Below are 16,209 nucleotides of genomic sequence, written 5' to 3'. Positions count from 1 at the left end.
ATTCTCGTTGTTTTTGCTGTATACAGACTAACACGGCTACCTCTCTGGAACTTCCACCATTGTGAATTATTCAACAAAACACTTCTGATTCACTGAAGTAAAAGATGCAATTGTCCTGGAACCTGCAGATGCTAGCTTCTCAAACTTAATTCACAGTTGGGCCCTGTCTCCACCTTCCCCTGCTCCTTTCTTAAAGGGAGGGAGGCCCAGAACAGAGAATTAAACAGAACTTCTCAGGAGCAGGAAGTATCTCCCTTAATACAGCAATCATCTAAGAGTGACTAAATAGCAATTTCATTCTGAGTACAATTTTGAGATGTTTTAAGCAAGGGTTTCCTATGCTTTGCAGAAAGTCTGCCTGCAAGTTAACAATTCCAGCCGTGCTCCAAAGAGAGTGGAATTATGCTGTATCCCCTTAACTGACAATTCTGGTTCTACCTCCTGAATTGAACAGCAGAAAGAGAGACCTCTATAGGAAAATTCAAGATGACTAAGAAAGAAAAGCAATTTTCTACTCAAGCTTTGATTTGACTGTATCTTTTGGTTTATTTCATCTGTTGGTTTAATTCTAATGACTAATCCAAAAGACATGATTCCCTCCAGGATCTCATCTCAAGCACTACAATACAGTGGTGGTATTCAAAACACGGAAATAGTCTCTTTACCAAGAACAACTTCATTTGCAACTGCCTGATTCCTACAACTCTTCCTACTGCGAAGTTCCCTTGTTATGGTGACTTTTTTCCCAGCGTGTCTTTCTGGGGCTGGCTCTTTAAATGTGGCAGAACCAAAGAGCTCCATTCTAAAGATGTCATTTTACAACTGATTGTTGCATCTTTCTCATCTTCATCTTCACCTGCTATTTTTTTTTTCACTTTCTGGTTGCTAAGGAGATGACGCATTCTCAGAAGTATAGTTTTTTTAATGTGTTCTGAGACATCCTCTTGTTATAGGTAAATCTCAGATTTCTTAGTGTAAGAGGAAGCTATTTAACTGGAGGGTCTTTAAGATGTGTGATCCCTATTTGGATTTCAGACGTGGGTATGCATGCACCACACCATGTGCCAGAACTGTTTGTAGTAGTGTTTGGTTGACCTGCATGTGCATCGTGTTTTGGCCATGTGGTGTATCTAAGGTGTTAAGAGGCTGTGCAGGTCAATGCTGCTACAAATCCCTCTTTCAGCAAACAACGGTGCCGGCAGCAGATAGGATGGAGAGTCCCCAAATAGGGACCACATATTGAAGAACCTCCAGTTACAGAAAGTAACCTCCTCTTCTTCTTCTTCGAGTGATGGTCCCTATATGGATTCCAGATGTGGGTGAGTCGTGAGCAGTGCTCAGCGGGGAGTGTGGCGACAACATAATATCTAGTGACCGGCACTCGCCCCCGCTCAGCCCCTCCCGCTCGGCAATTACAGTAGACCTGAGACCTGACCTTATCGGGACCTTTACTGACACACCTAAGATAGCACGTCTGCAATGGCAAACAATGGGACGTTGCAAATAGCCAGGGGCAGCCATCAACTGTTACGAATACGGCACATAGCCCAGCAGCCATTAGCTGTTACGAATACAGCACATAGCCCAACAGCCATCAGCTGTTACGAATATTGCACATAGCCCGAGTGCATAAACACTGCTGCATCTCGGTGGGTCTGACTGAAGAGAGCTGTCGGCCCACCAGACTGCACGCCTGAAGCTGCTGCCTCCCTTCCCGCCCCCGAGTCTTCTACTGGGCGAGAGTCGAGTCGAGTGTAACCGGTCCGGGTCTTGAATCCGAGCGTTTCTCGTATCCCCCCATTGGCCAGGCGTCATGACCCTGTTCCTTGTGGTGGTAAGATTTTAAATAGCATGCTTGTTATAGTTTTCAGGTATAATTAACATTAATTAATTATACTATTGGAAATCATCTAATCGTTAATTAGTGTATCCTGTGTCTTGTTATCCTTCTAATCTGCTTTAGTCCCCCTATTTAGGAAAGTAGATAAGTCTGTTATATGTGATGTTCCTTTTCCCTTGTAAAACCCCACACCCTCTTGGCCCCAAATAAACTTGTAAGTAGTTAAGAAACTGTTTTCTCTGCGTGGTGCTTGGTAACCTGGGGATTCCTTTACCTGTCTACAACAGGGAGGTGAATGTGAAGACTTGCAAGAAATCACGGTCTGTAGCATGGCACGGCCAGCTGCCGCAATCATGGCCAATGGCATGGTAAGTAGTAAAAGTGTAGCTAGAGGACCATGTGGCCACCTTAAAAATGTCTTGCCATGGTACATCTGTGAGGAAGGCCCACGTGGTGGCATGCGCCCCCGTGGAGTGGGCTGTGACTCCTGCTGGTGGAGGAACACAAGAGAGGTCATAGGAGTCCTCAATGCAACAGGAGATCCATTTAGAGAAGTTTTGTGAGGAAAGGGCATGGCCCCAGTGGTGGTCTGCAATGGCAAGGAAGAGTCTTGTTGAGGCACAGAATGCATGGGTGTATTGGGGATAAAAGGCCAGCGCCCAGTGGACATTGAGAGAATGCAACGTTCGCGCCCTGGGGGAGGTGTGTGGTTTGAGAGAGAAGATTGGAAAATGGATGCATTGGTTGAGGTGAAATGGAAAGGCCACCTTGGGGAAAAAATTGGGATGCAGGTGCAAGGAGACTTTGTCTTTGTGGAAGACAGTAAAGGGCCGGGCAGGTTGGCCATCATGGCTGCCAGCTTGCTAACCTGTCTCACCGAGGTGATGTCACCAAGAAGATCATCGTCATAGAGAGGTGGGCAAGGGGTTCGAAGGGCGCTTTAGTGAGGGCAGAGAAGACAAGATTGAGGTCCCAAGAGGGGGTAGGTTTTCACACTAACAGAAAGGTGTTGAGTAGGCCATGAAGGAAGCAGGTGGTGGTGAACGGATGAGTGAAGACAGAGCCAGGGTCGTCCCTAGGGGGTGCGAGGCCTGGGATCAAGCACACTGTGTGGCATACCCTGGGTCTCTGGTGCCTGGGGGCCAAACTTGCATTTGGGCTACCCCAGATCGTGCGTGGGTGTGTGCTCCCCCAGGCCAAGAGGGGTCCCCAACTCCCACAAGACCATGTCATGAAAGGCTGGCCTGGCGTCCCCCTGCAGGCACGTGACTGCTCAGCTCCTGCCAGGTCCCGGCTGCAGCCACCAGCCTCCCGCCTAATCCTTGCCCCCCAGCCGGAAGATCCTGCCTGGTCTGGAATGGGGCCCCTCAAAGGGCGGGGCCCGGGTGGTCGCCTAAATCCACCCTACCCTAGGGATGGCCCTGGACAGAGTGACTGTTCACAGGGAGGAGGAAGGCACTCAATGCCGCCAGATAGACACGGACGAAGGAGTGGGCGAGTCCTGACAGCCTAAAGTGGAGAAGGTATTCCAGGAGGATGGGCATGGAGATGGAGCACATAGGGTAGTAGTGTAACAGGTGGTGAAGCTTTGCCATTTTGCTTGATATCAGGCTCTGGTAGACAGCCATCTGCTGTGCGTGAGGATGTTGTGCACAGGCATGGAACATACCTTGCCTACACGCGAGCCCCATCCAAACACCAAGCCGTAACGTGGAGAGGGCCCAGGTTGGGGTGCTGCAGGCGGTCTTGTGCCTGTGTGAGGAGATCCAGGAGGGTGGGGCGGTGGATTGGGGTGCAAGCAGAGAGGTGATTGAGACTGGTGAACCAATATTGGAGAGGTCATAAGGGGGCTATCAGGATGACCGTCACTTGCCCCACCGCACCTTGCACAGGACTTGTGGGAGCAGGGGAATGAGCAGGCAGGCATAGCGGAGTTCGGTGGTCCAGGGTAAAAGACAGGTGTCACCCTGCGAGCTTGGCCTGAGGGCTCCTTTTCAGCAGAAGAGGGGAAGTTTGTGGCAGAGGTGAAGAGGTTCCAGCGCAGCGTGCCCCACTGGCAAAAGACCAAGCAAAGTGTGGGGTCGTGTAGCTCCCACTCATGATTTGCGTAGAAGGACCTGCTGAGCGTGTCCACCACAGAGATGCTGGTGCCCAGAAGATGCATGGTGTGGAAGGTGACCCTGTGCCTGAGGCACCGTTCCAGAGGTGAACGGTCTCCGCACAGAGAGAGGACTGGGTACTGTCCTGCTTACTGATATATGCAACTGCCGTCATGTTGTCGGATAGCAGTTTAATGTGCCGGGATCTGATGAGAGACAGGAATGCCTGACTAATGCGGCAGGCAGCCTGCAATTCCAGTATGTTGATGTGCATCCACACCTCTTGCGGTGTCCAGAGGTCCTGGGCCATATGGCTCTCCAAATGAGCACCCCAGTCAGCAAGGGACGCATCTGTGGTGAGCATGGTGTGGGGAGCGGGAGGAATAAACAGGGTGCTGGCCAAGACTTTGGACAGGTTGGTCCACGACATGAGGGAAGCCAGGACAGATAGGGGAAAAGGACTGGCTTGCACAAGTGGTCCAACTGCGGCTTGTAGATTGACCAGAGCCACAGCTGGAGACAGCACATATGCAGGCAGGCATAGAGTGTTATAGAGGTACAGGCTGCCATGTGGCCAAGGAGGAAAGACACTGGTGGACATACATATGTGGGTTGCAGCATAGCTACACAATGAGAGAGGTGAGGGTGGCAAAACGGTGCATTGGGAGAAAGTCTCAACCCACAAGAGAGAACAGATGCGCACCAATGATGACGACTGTATGGGTAGGGACAAGAACTGACTTGTTCTTGTTGATACAGACACCCAGGCTGGTGAGGCAATCCCGAAGGGTCTGAATAGAGGAGAGGAGGCAGTTGTGTGCAACAAGAAGCCAGCCGTCCAGGTAAGGAAACACAGGAGTCGCTGAGACAACATATGTGGGCTGTGATGACAGCGAAGACTTTCTTGAACATGCGAGGAACAGTGGCGACACCAAAAGGGAGGACCTGGAACTGATCGTGAGAGTGTCCCACCATGAAACAGAGGAACTTCTGATGAGTCGGGTAGATGTCAATGTAGAAGTAGGCATTCTTCACATCAAGAGACGTGTATCAGGCTCTGTAGGGGTGGGACAGGATAAGGAGAGAGAGAGTGACCATCTGTAACCGGAATTTGCATGTGAATTTGTTCAGCGACTGGAGGTCCAGAATGGGGTGCAGACACCCACCTTCTTTGGCACAAGGAAATAAAGGGACTAGAACCCACAGCCACAGTAATGGTGAGGGACACGTTCTATGGCACCCTTTTGGAGGAGGGTGTCTGCTTCCTCTTGAAGGAGTTTGTGATGGGATGATGATAGGGGAACGAGAGGAGCTCTATCAAGTACTCCTGGTGAATAACGTTCAGAACCAATCAATTGGCAGTAATCTTGCCCCAATTGTGGCACATTGACAGGAGCAGAAAGATGGCCTCTGCTGCTTGTGGTTTGGAGCCAGGGTTTAAATCTCGTGCAACTGCAGAGTGGCATGGGAATCCTTGAGAGAATGGAGAGATTCATCTGTCTTGTCGCTAAACAGTTCTTGGTTGTCAAATGCGAGGTCTGGACTTTCTTAGGGAAGCTGGAGGATTGGAGCTAGGAATCCCAGAGGAGCACAACACCAATTGCTAGAGAGTGGAACATGGTGTCAGTGGCAGCAACTGAGGCTTGGAGGCCCACCTTGGTGACCAGCTTGCCCTTGTCCATCAGTGTCTGGAAGTCCTACTATTTCTCCTGCTATTTCTCCACTGGGAGGAAGGCCTGGAACTCCACCAACTTTGAGTAGGAGAGGAAATCGTATTGTGCCAAGATGGCCTGGTAATTGTCAATATGGAACTGGAGGCCCATGGAGGAAAAAACTTTGTGCCTCAAAAGGTCCAGTTTCTTTGCCACCCGGTCCAGGGGGGTGGCTTTGAGGTGCTGCTGTCAGGCACATTCGGTTGCCATATGTATCACGAGCGAATTGGGGGGCGGATGGGTAAAGAGGAAGTCTGTACCCTTAGATGGGACAAAGTAGCGGTGCTCCGCGTGCTTTGGGGTAGGGGGGCAGGAAGCTAAAGTGTGCCACACCGCTTGGGCAGGTTGGAGGATGGCCTCATGGACAAGAAGGATCCAGTGGTTGCAGAATATCCAGGAATATTTGAGCATCCTGGACTTTCTCCACTGGGAGGTTGAGAGCCGCAGCCATGCGCCAAAGCAGGTCATGGTACTGGCTGTGGTATCCAGAGGGCAGAGGGAAGGCGGAATGAGTGTGTCATCCAGGGACAACAAGGCCTGGTGGGGAACGTCCTTTGACTTGGCATAAAGGATGGGGGTGCAGTGTGGGCAGAGGATGGCCGGTAAGGCAGCAGTGGTGGCACCCCGTGGTCCTGGTAAGTGTACCAAGCAGACTAGTAGAGCCAAGTATATGGGTTGCAGAACCATGCCTCAGCGAAAAGGCTATATGTCGGTGGATAGGGCGGCTGTTTCCGAGTATCTGGGCTGTAAGAGCATGCAGGTGAGAATGAGGGGTCCAGCTCAGAAACCTACTCAGACTCTGAGGACAGGTCCTGCAGAGGCGAGGCTGTCAGTAGAATAAAAGAATATTAGGGTTGGAAGGGACCTCAGGAGGTCATCTAGTCCAAACCCCTGCTCAAAGCAGTACCAACTCCAACTAAATCATCCAGCTAGGGCTTTGTCAAACCAAGCCTTAAAAACCTCTAAGGATGGAGATTCCAACACCTCCTTAGGTAACCCTTTCCAGTGCTTCACCACCCTCCTAATGAAAAAGCTTTTCCTAATAACCAACCTAGATCTCCCCCACTGCAACTTGAGACCATTGCTACTTGTTCTGTCATCTGCCACCACTGAGAACAGCCTAGCTCTAGCCTCCCTGGCACCCCTTTCAGATTGTTGAAGGCCGCTATCAAATCTTCCCTCTCTCTTCTCTTCTGCAGACCAAACAAGCCTCGTTCCCTCAGCATATCCTCATAAATCATGTGCACCAGAACCCTAATCATTTTCGTTCTCCTCTGCTGGACTCTCTCCCATTTGTCCATATCCTTTTTGTAGTGGGGGCCCAAAACTGGACACAGTACTCCAAATGTGGTCTCACCAATGCCGAATAGAGGGGAATAATCACTTCCCTCAATCTGCTTCCTCCTAATGCAGCCCAATATGCTGTTTGCCTTTTTGGCAATAAGGGCACACTGTTGACTCATATCCAGTTTCTTGTCCACTGTAATCCCCAGGTCCTTTTCTGCCAAACTGCTGCCTAGCCAGTCAGTCTCCAGTCTGTAGTGGTGCATGGGATTCTTCCGTCCTAAGTGCAGGACTCTGCACTTGTCCTTGTTGAATCTCATCAGATTTCTTTTGGCCTAATTCTCCAATTTGTCTAGGTCACTCTGTATCCTATCCCTCCCCTACAGCTTATCTATCACTCCCCTCATCTTAGTGTCATCTGCAAACTTGCTGAGGGTGCAATTCACCCCATCCTCCAGATCATTAAGGAAGATGTTGAACAAAACTATACTGGTGGTGCAAGGCGAGGTGGTGCACGGTGCTGATCTGGGAGCAATAAGAGAGGTTCATTTGCCAGAAATGGAAACCTCAAAGTGTCTGAGAAACCAGAGTGCAGAGGGGACCCAGTATACGGCAGCTTCAACTTGGCCATAGGCATCAGAGGAGACAGGCAGCGTGGTATACATGGAACCAGGCACGAGAGCGTGGAGGAGCCCGGGGTCGTTGACGGTGCTGGAAGTGAATGTGGTGGACTGGTGGCTGTGACTGGAGGCAGTGCCTGCAGCTCACCATAGTGCTTTGACTTATGCTCTGTACAGGGCTCTTGGAAGGTGAAGCGGCTGAGTTGACGCATGACTTCTCACCCAACCTGGTGCAGTCCGGGGAAGCAACGCTGTGTGTAGGAGCTGGGGGGCGCTCATCAGTGGTGATGGGTGCTGCTCTGGCAGATCCATTGGTCCCAGGTCCAATTGTGTACGTGAGCACATAGCCTCCTCCATCAGATGTTTGTGGAGGCGAAGTTCTCTGGCTTCCCAAGTGCAAGGCAAGAATGAATGGCAGATGGAGCAGTGTATGAAGATGTAGACTTCGCCAAAGCAATATAGGCAACACTGGTGTTTGTTGCTCACAGAGGAGAAATGTGGGCACGAAGCACAGCTTCTGAATTCAGCTTGTTGGGGCATAGTCCCTGGGAGGACAGGAGTTGGGGTCACCCCACGAGGGGAAGGAAAAATTCAATGGGGAAACCTAACTAACTAACTAACAACAGGGTAAGTATATACAACTAGAAGGCTATGTACAAAAAAGCAGGAATGGACTCTGGCCATGAGGTGGTAAGAGGGAATTCGAGTGGCATCGATTCACACAGCCTCTTAAAGCCTCGAATGCACCATGTGACCAACGCATTATGCACATGCGGGTCAATGGGAACTACTACAAACAGTTCTGGCTTGAGCGCATGGCGTGCATGTGCAGCTGCGTCTGGAATCCACAGAGGGAACATCACTCAAAGAAGAGCCTGTAATTAAGGATCTATGCATAATAAGCTATGATACATAAACCATATTATCAGGATAGGAGCCTGTCTTATGAGCATATGGTACATCTGTTCTTTATATTCCTTACCTCCTACTTTTATCTCAGTTGGTTAAGAGCTTTGGTAGAGTGTAAAGTTTTAAGAGCTATATGTGTGGGGAAGTAGAGGGTATGTCTGTCTTTGTGTCCTTTTTTACTCAGAGACTAATAATCTCACTGGTGGTTATGCAAATCTCTGCCTTAGAATTAATTTTCCCAAATATAATTCAAACAATTTCAAAACGATTGTTAAAATTTTAGCTAACCTTTACATTTTACAGTAATGAGATTGGAGTGCAGTTTGTACAGTCATCTGATATTTCATTGGCTTCAGAATTACTGAAGTAAATTCCTTCTTGGGCCAGTAGACAAGGTATTACTATTAAATATAACAGAACAGTAAATGGACATTAAGTTTTTTTTATATCTAATCATGCATTTGTATCTTATAACTTAAAAAAATTAGAATAAATTTATTTGAAACTTTCAAGTGGTGCATGTAACTAATCTATATAACCACATCTCCTGTTCCTCTTCTCTTTATTCTGACTTTCACATCCACTTGAATTTTGCCTTAAATTACACTGAAAGTTCCTCAAATCATGGATTGTCTTTTATTATGCATTTGTACAGCATACACAGCAGCATACTACTGCAATACAAAATAAATTAATTATAAAAATAAACTCCAATATATACATTTGTAGAGTATTATTGCATCTTTATGCTCTTTCCAGAATTGGATGGCGATGTATTCAATTCTGTACTTTTGCTATTCTCCAGAGACTGGACCTCTTTCAATATTTCCTCTTCTTTTATAATCCTCATCCAAATTAGATTTTAGTTTCTCAATTGTAATCAATCAAATTATTCACAGTTAGTTTTACTATTTGAAAATTCTTAAAATAATAAAGCTTGAAATATATAGATTCATAGATTCCAAGGCCAGAATGGACCACTGTGATCAGTTCTTCATTGGTAAATGCATTAATATTAGTGGAGATAACACAGTTTTCAATTTTTTCAAAATTTTTCTTTTGTTTACCTGCTTTCTCTCTATTCTAAATATTTAAATATGAAATTCAATAAAGATAAGTGCAAAGTACAACATTTAGAAAAGAAAAATCAAATGCATAAATACAGAACAGAGAATAACTGGCTAGGAAGTAGTACAGAAAAGAATCTGGGGGTTATATCAGACTACAAATTGAATATGAGTCAACAATGTGATGCAACTGCAACAAAAAAACCAACTAATATTATTCAGTGTTGTATCAACAGAAGTATTGTATCTAAGATGTGGGAGGTAATTGTTCTGCTCACTCTACTTGGCGCAGGTGAGGCCTCATCTGCAGTATTGTAGCTAGTTCTGGGTACCACACTTTTAAGAAAGGTGCACAAATTAGAGAGAGTCCAGAGGAGAGCAACGAAAATGATGAAGTTAGAAAACCTGACCTATGAGGAAAGATTTAAAAAACCTGGGCACTTAGTCTTGAGAAAAAAAGACTGCAAGGGGAGGTGAAGAGCGACAACCTGATAACAGTCTCCAAATATGTTAAGGCCTGTCATAAAGGAGGATGGTGATCAATTGTTCTCTATGTCCACTGAAGGTAGGATAAGTAATCACCTTAAGCTGTAGAAAGAGAGACTGAGGTTAGATATTAGGAAAAATGTTCTAACTGTAGAGATAGTCAAGTACTGTAATAAGTTACCAAAGGAGGTTGTGGAATCCCCATCATTGGAAGTTTTTAAGAAAAAGTTAGACATGGGATGTCAGGGACGGCTAGGTATGCTGCCTCAGCAGGGGGCAGGGTGGGGGGTGAGAATGAACTAGATCAGTGTTTCTCAACAACCAGTCTGTGGACCAGCACCAGTCCCTGAGACCTCCTTAATAATGTTTAGGAAGGCAACAAGCTGGTCCCTGGTATCAAAAAGTTTGAGAAACACTGAATTAAATGACCTCTTGAGATCCTTTCCAGACCCACATTTCTATGATTCTTTGATTCTACTGAAGACTAAAAGGTGTATACTTGTGTTTCCACTGAAGAGCTGTTTCTAAAGCATCAGCCAATTTCCTAGACTTGTATAACATACAAACACCAGAGACTGCCCTTCATTTTCATTTACTGTAATGAAGCTTTCTCCATCCTGTAGATATTATCTTGTTTCAGTTGAGCCTCAGACAACATTAAAATGGATAGAGAACTGGCTAGAGCATAGGGCTCAACGAGTAGTGATCAATGGCTCCATGTCTAGCTGGCAACCAGTCACAAGCGGAGTTCCCCAGGGGTCGGTCCTGGGGCCAGTTTTGTTCAACATCTTCATTAATGATCTGGAAGCTGGGATAGATTGCACCCTCAGCAAGTTTGTGGATGATACTAAGCTGGGGTGAGTGGTAGATACCCTGGAAGGTAGGGATAGGATACAGAAGGACCTAAACAAACTGGAGGATTGGGCCAAAAGAAATCTAATGAGGTTCAACAAGGACAAGTGCAGTGTCCTCCACTTAGGAAGGAAGAATCCCATGCACAGCTATAGACTGGGGACCGACGAGCTAGGCAGCAGTTCTGCAGAAAAGGACCTGGGGGTAACAGTGGATAAAAAGCTGGATATGAGTCAGCAGTGTGCCCTGGTTGTCAAGAAGGCTAATAGCATATTGGGCTGCATTAGGAGGAGCATTGCCAGCAGGTCGCGGGAAGTGATTATTCCCCTCTATTCGGCATTGGTGAGGCCGCATTTAGAGTATTGTGTCCAGTTTTGGGCCCCCCACTACAAAAAGGATGTAGACAAGTTGGAGAGAGTACCGCAGAGGGCAACAAAAATGATTAGGGGGCTGGAACACAGAACTTATGAGGAGAGGCTAAGGAAACTGGGCTTGTTCAATCTACAGAAGAGAAGAATGAGGGGGGATTTGATAGCAGCCTTTAACTACCTGAAAGGGGGTTCCAGGGAGGATGGGGCTAGGCTATTCTCGGTGGTGGCAGATGACAGAACAAGGAGCAATGGTCTCAAGTTGCAGTGGGGGAGGTCTAGGTTGGACATTAGGAAAAAGTTTTTCACTAGGAGGGTGGTGAAGCACTGGAATGGGTTACCTAGGGAGGTGGTGGAATCTCCATCTTTAGAGGTTTTTAAGCTGAGGCTTGACAAAGCCCTGGCTGGGATGATATAGCTGAGGTTAGTCCTGCTTTGAGCAGGGGGTTGGACTAGATGACCTCCTGAGGTCCCTTCCAACTCTAATATTCTATAATTCTATGATTCTGACTATCCCTCATCCATGACCAGATCTATATAAAACACTGGTATACTATTTCACTACAGCAGCATGGTGTAAGAAATAAATATTTAGATTTGAATGGCATTAGCATTATGAAGACATCGTGACTCATACTTCTTCACACACCTCTTACTGGCCCAATCAACCCAAATATGAGGATGACTGACTTCCTAGGAGACGAGAGATCCTTCAGAACTGACTCTCTCTGAGTAGTTTTTCACTGAACACTAAAATACAGTAGGTGCTTTTAAACAAGTATGTATGTGTTTTATATCTCTCAAAGTTGGATTGTGGTTGCCTGTACATTAGTATTCTGAGAGTTGTTTGGAAATTCAAACACAATTAAGTTGCCAAAGGCAAAACTTTATCCTTTGAAAAGAAATAAGAAATAGAAATAAATGTTTTTGCATAGCTTTCTTTTTACATGTTAACTACCAAACTTTCATCTTCAATCAAGAATCCTACCCTTTGCAAAACACACATAAGTATATCTTCTCATGATCCTGGAATAAAGTTGAGATAAATGTGGCATTCACAAATTATTTCTAAAAACTTGACTGTAGTACAAAGCAGATAAAGCTGGGTTTGCAAAGAAGAAAGCTCTTATTCAAACAAGTTTGCTGTCATGGATGGAAAAAAATGGGTAGCAAAGTAAAATTCCTTTTTGTTAAAAGTTCTGTTTTTCAAGTCTGCCCTCGTCTGACAGCTCTTCTTTGAAATGGAAGACTTCAGTAGGATTGTTTAGTTGTATGCTTTATTTGATACAATTTATTTTCTCAGTTTTTCTTTTATTTCACCCTACTATCTGATGAGACCTAGACTAGCTGAAAGTATCTCACTTACCCTGTCATAATTTCTTTGCTGGACATAGACCAGTCAGGGTTAGCTTTGCATTTACTTTTCTCTTCACAGCCTATAGTGTTGTTTATTTGTGTTTAACACTAGGTTTCTAGCACAGATAGATGAAAAGTACTATTGTCATTCACTTAGTTTCCAGGAATACACTGTAACCATGTTTGCACTTCAGTTTAGAAAGTGAATGTGCATAGCCATAGCATAAATAAACCAAGCACACCTAATCTAATGTTTGACTGCTGCACCAAAATGTGTGTGTGTGTGTGGTGGTGGGGGGGGGGGGTATTTATAATTTATTTTAACTCAATCTTTTAAAATATAGTTATATCTTTAATTTTCTATTCTGCCAAATTGCACAGAGAATTCATTGTTTACCCTTTAAAGTTTACACAAAGGTGATAATTCTCCTGGCCTTTAACACTCTTTACTTATTCATTATAGAACCCTTTCAACTTCATCTTTAACAATCCACAATCTGTTTATTCCATGAGTAAATATTTAAACCAAATTTCTGTTTAAAATGTCTGGAGAAAGACAGAACATAAAAGTAAGAACTTAGATTTATAGCTAACTAGGTAATAATCAACTGCTTCCCATACAAAGAGGTGCTCATCAATGGCTCAGACTTACTATGAATCTTTAGCCCAGGAAGTTCATGCCCTTATGATACTGTTCATAAGCAAATAAAAACTTGCCAAAGCACTTCACAAGACAGTTAATTTATTGGTGCAAGACATTTAAACTTTTCCTTTTCATCTATAATAGCTCAACAGTGTTAGCTGCACAAATATTTGTCATTCTATTTCACACTGAAAGAAGAAAGGGAATGAGGAAAGGTAGAGCATTAGAATTCAGCTCTTATCATTAAGAATTTTTCACACATTTCTAATGCTTTGTCTCCATGTAGTTTCAATGAACATAAGTCAAAAAGAAAATTATCATGATTATGCTTCTAAAAGCTAACAGTATTTAGCATTGGGGAAAAAAACATATTTTCATGTTTTGCCATTTACATTTCCCAGTATAATTATGTTTTCCAGCTAAGACTCAAAAGAGAGACTTTTTTCCCTTTGATGTTAAATGAACCCTACAAGATATCAGTGTATTTACTCCTTCTTTGAGAATTCTTGATCAGTCTCTCATGTCAGAGATTGCTGAAGATCAGAGTACTAAACCCCTTAGGCCACATATCATACCAAAAATATAGCACTGCGTAAAGAATTTCCATTAAATAACTGACCATTTTATATTACGCATATATAAAGTTAAAATTAAAATGCGCTAAAAGAACTGTCCTAAGAATTGTGCACTAGTAGGTCTTAGTCCTGGTTTCAAATCATGATAAGTAGCTATGGATATTATATTTTGAACTTTTCTTTGATTTTATAAGGAAAAAATACATGGTATCTGCACAAGCATTCTGTGCTCATTATAACACTATTAAATATCATTGATTATGCTTCTAAACTAAAGTTTACTAGAATTTCCTAAGTTGCTGCCATCAGCTCAGTTCTGACAGTGGTATCAACAGTAATGCACTCAACACACAGTCAACCCCTGGAACTCATTGACAGGGGATGTTGTGAAGGCCAAAAGTATAACTGGGTTCAACAAAGAATTAGCTAAGTTCATGGAGGATAGGTCCATCGATGGCTATTAGCATCTGGTACTGACCACTGTCAGAAAACAGGATACTATGCTTAGATGGACCACTGGTATGACCCAGGATGGCCAGTCTTATATTCTTAAAAGAGCTAGCATAGACAAGAATGAATTAAGGTCTGGAAAACTATGATTCAGTGAGACACTTAAGAATCTCATTCTATTTAGTTTATCCAAGAGAAGACTGAGTTGACTGTCACAGTTTGTAAGTACCTAACATGGGGAGAAGATTTCTGATAATAGATGGCTGTCTAACAGATAGTTAGGACAAAACCCAGTTCCTGGAAGATAAGCTTGACAAATTCAGCTAGACAAATAATAATGATAATACTTAACTCTTACTGCTCTTTTCATCAATAGATACACATGACATCTTACCTACAAAGCTAATATTATTCCTGTCAGCACAAATTCCTACAAAATATGTAGAAAGTCTGGATAACAAATCTCAAGACCCTTTAAGAGGTTTTCTTGTAGATCTAAGAGCATCTGAGTTTGGAGGCCATGGCTGAGCTATCCATTTCTCTCACCTGCCTCAGAGTTTTTCAGAAAGCACAATTCTTCTTTTAGTATCATGCTTTCTTACAGAAATGGAGTAGATAGAAAGAGAGGAAAGATTGCATAACATGAGTGCTGCAGTTAGGGGTACTCAGTTGAGAAGCTGGGATGTTAATACTGTTGTAGGCCTCATTTCAGAAGGCTTTAATGTTTTTCTTCTGTATCACAAGGGCACATCACAAAATTAGTTGAGGGGTCAGTTTTAATTCTGGCCTCTATTTCCTTGAGATAAAAAGGTTATCTACCAAATTGCTCAACTGGGACCAAATTATGCCTTGAAATATTCTGTGCAACTCCACTGAGTTCCAGGTGGTTACTCCAGGTAAGTCAGAGCAGTACTTAGTCCTTGGTGTCAAAACTGTACACATAGTTTTGTTCTTATGAAAGACCATATTTTGCTGCAAGAATGTTAACATATAAAATGCTCAACACTACAAAACTATCTGAAAAATGTCATTTCCTTTCTAGACATACACCATAACTGGAGGAGAATTATTGCAACAACTATAATAACTTGCTTAATTTCTTCTTATTGTAGAAATCTGACTTAATAGTTTCAAATTTTGCAATCTTGAATAAAATTTGAATTATTCTGACTCAGAGTCATGTAATATATTGCTCTGAATCCATGGCAGAAATCCAGGAGAAGTTAGATTCTGAAAACTGTTGCCTTCAAAAGATACTGCTTACATTTCTGACCTAGAATACACATTTTACAACAAAAACCACTAAAATTAGAATGGCAACATAATTCATTTGGAAAATTTTCACAAAGTGATCAATCTATATGTGACCTCTATCCTCATCTTCAAAGGAAACCTGAACAACAGTTTCAAGAGATGAGCTTGGGAGCTTAAATTCATAACTGCTAGACACTAAAAATCACAGGCTGAATACAGACACCGGATTTATAGTTTATTACAATCTATCACCCACTAAACCTCCCCACTCCCAGCTATTTTTTCTGCTTTCCTCCCTTGACTGTAGAGGTGATAACTGGCCATTTCACCTTGAATGGTCCCTTGAAATATGTGTTAACTAATTATGCAAAACAATCTATTCCACCTTGTATTTAGCTGTGACATTCTGTGAGTACATTTCCCACACCTCAAGAGCAGCGTACATAAGATCAAAAGCGTATCTCTCACCAGCAGTATTTGGTCCAATAGAAGATATTAGCTCATCCACCTTGTCTCTCTATTCACACAGTAAACATGATTCAGCATTTCACTTTTTTATAAAAGACTTATGCTAAGATTTAAAAAGTTATCTTGAAATTAATATTTTTTCTTATGGTACAAATCTACATAGTTTTTAGTTTTTTAATTAGACTGAATAGAAGTATGAAAAATGTTTATAAGAAATCTGGCAACT

General features: G+C 43.8%; 1 protein-coding gene across 3 annotated transcripts in view; it reads right to left on the bottom strand.

The window, feature by feature from the left end:
* Positions 1 to 16,209, bottom strand: part of TNFRSF19 (TNF receptor superfamily member 19) — a 114,897-nt gene that overhangs the window by 41,122 nt on the left and 57,566 nt on the right. The window lies entirely within an intron of this gene.

Source organism: Emydura macquarii, unplaced genomic scaffold (assembly GCF_026122565.2).
Source record: "Emydura macquarii macquarii isolate MOO-44397 ecotype Brisbane River unplaced genomic scaffold, CSIRO-AGI_Emac_v2 contig_2473, whole genome shotgun sequence".
Lineage (NCBI taxonomy): Eukaryota > Metazoa > Chordata > Testudines > Chelidae > Emydura > Emydura macquarii.
This window is presented reverse-complemented; position numbering and strand designations above follow the sequence as displayed.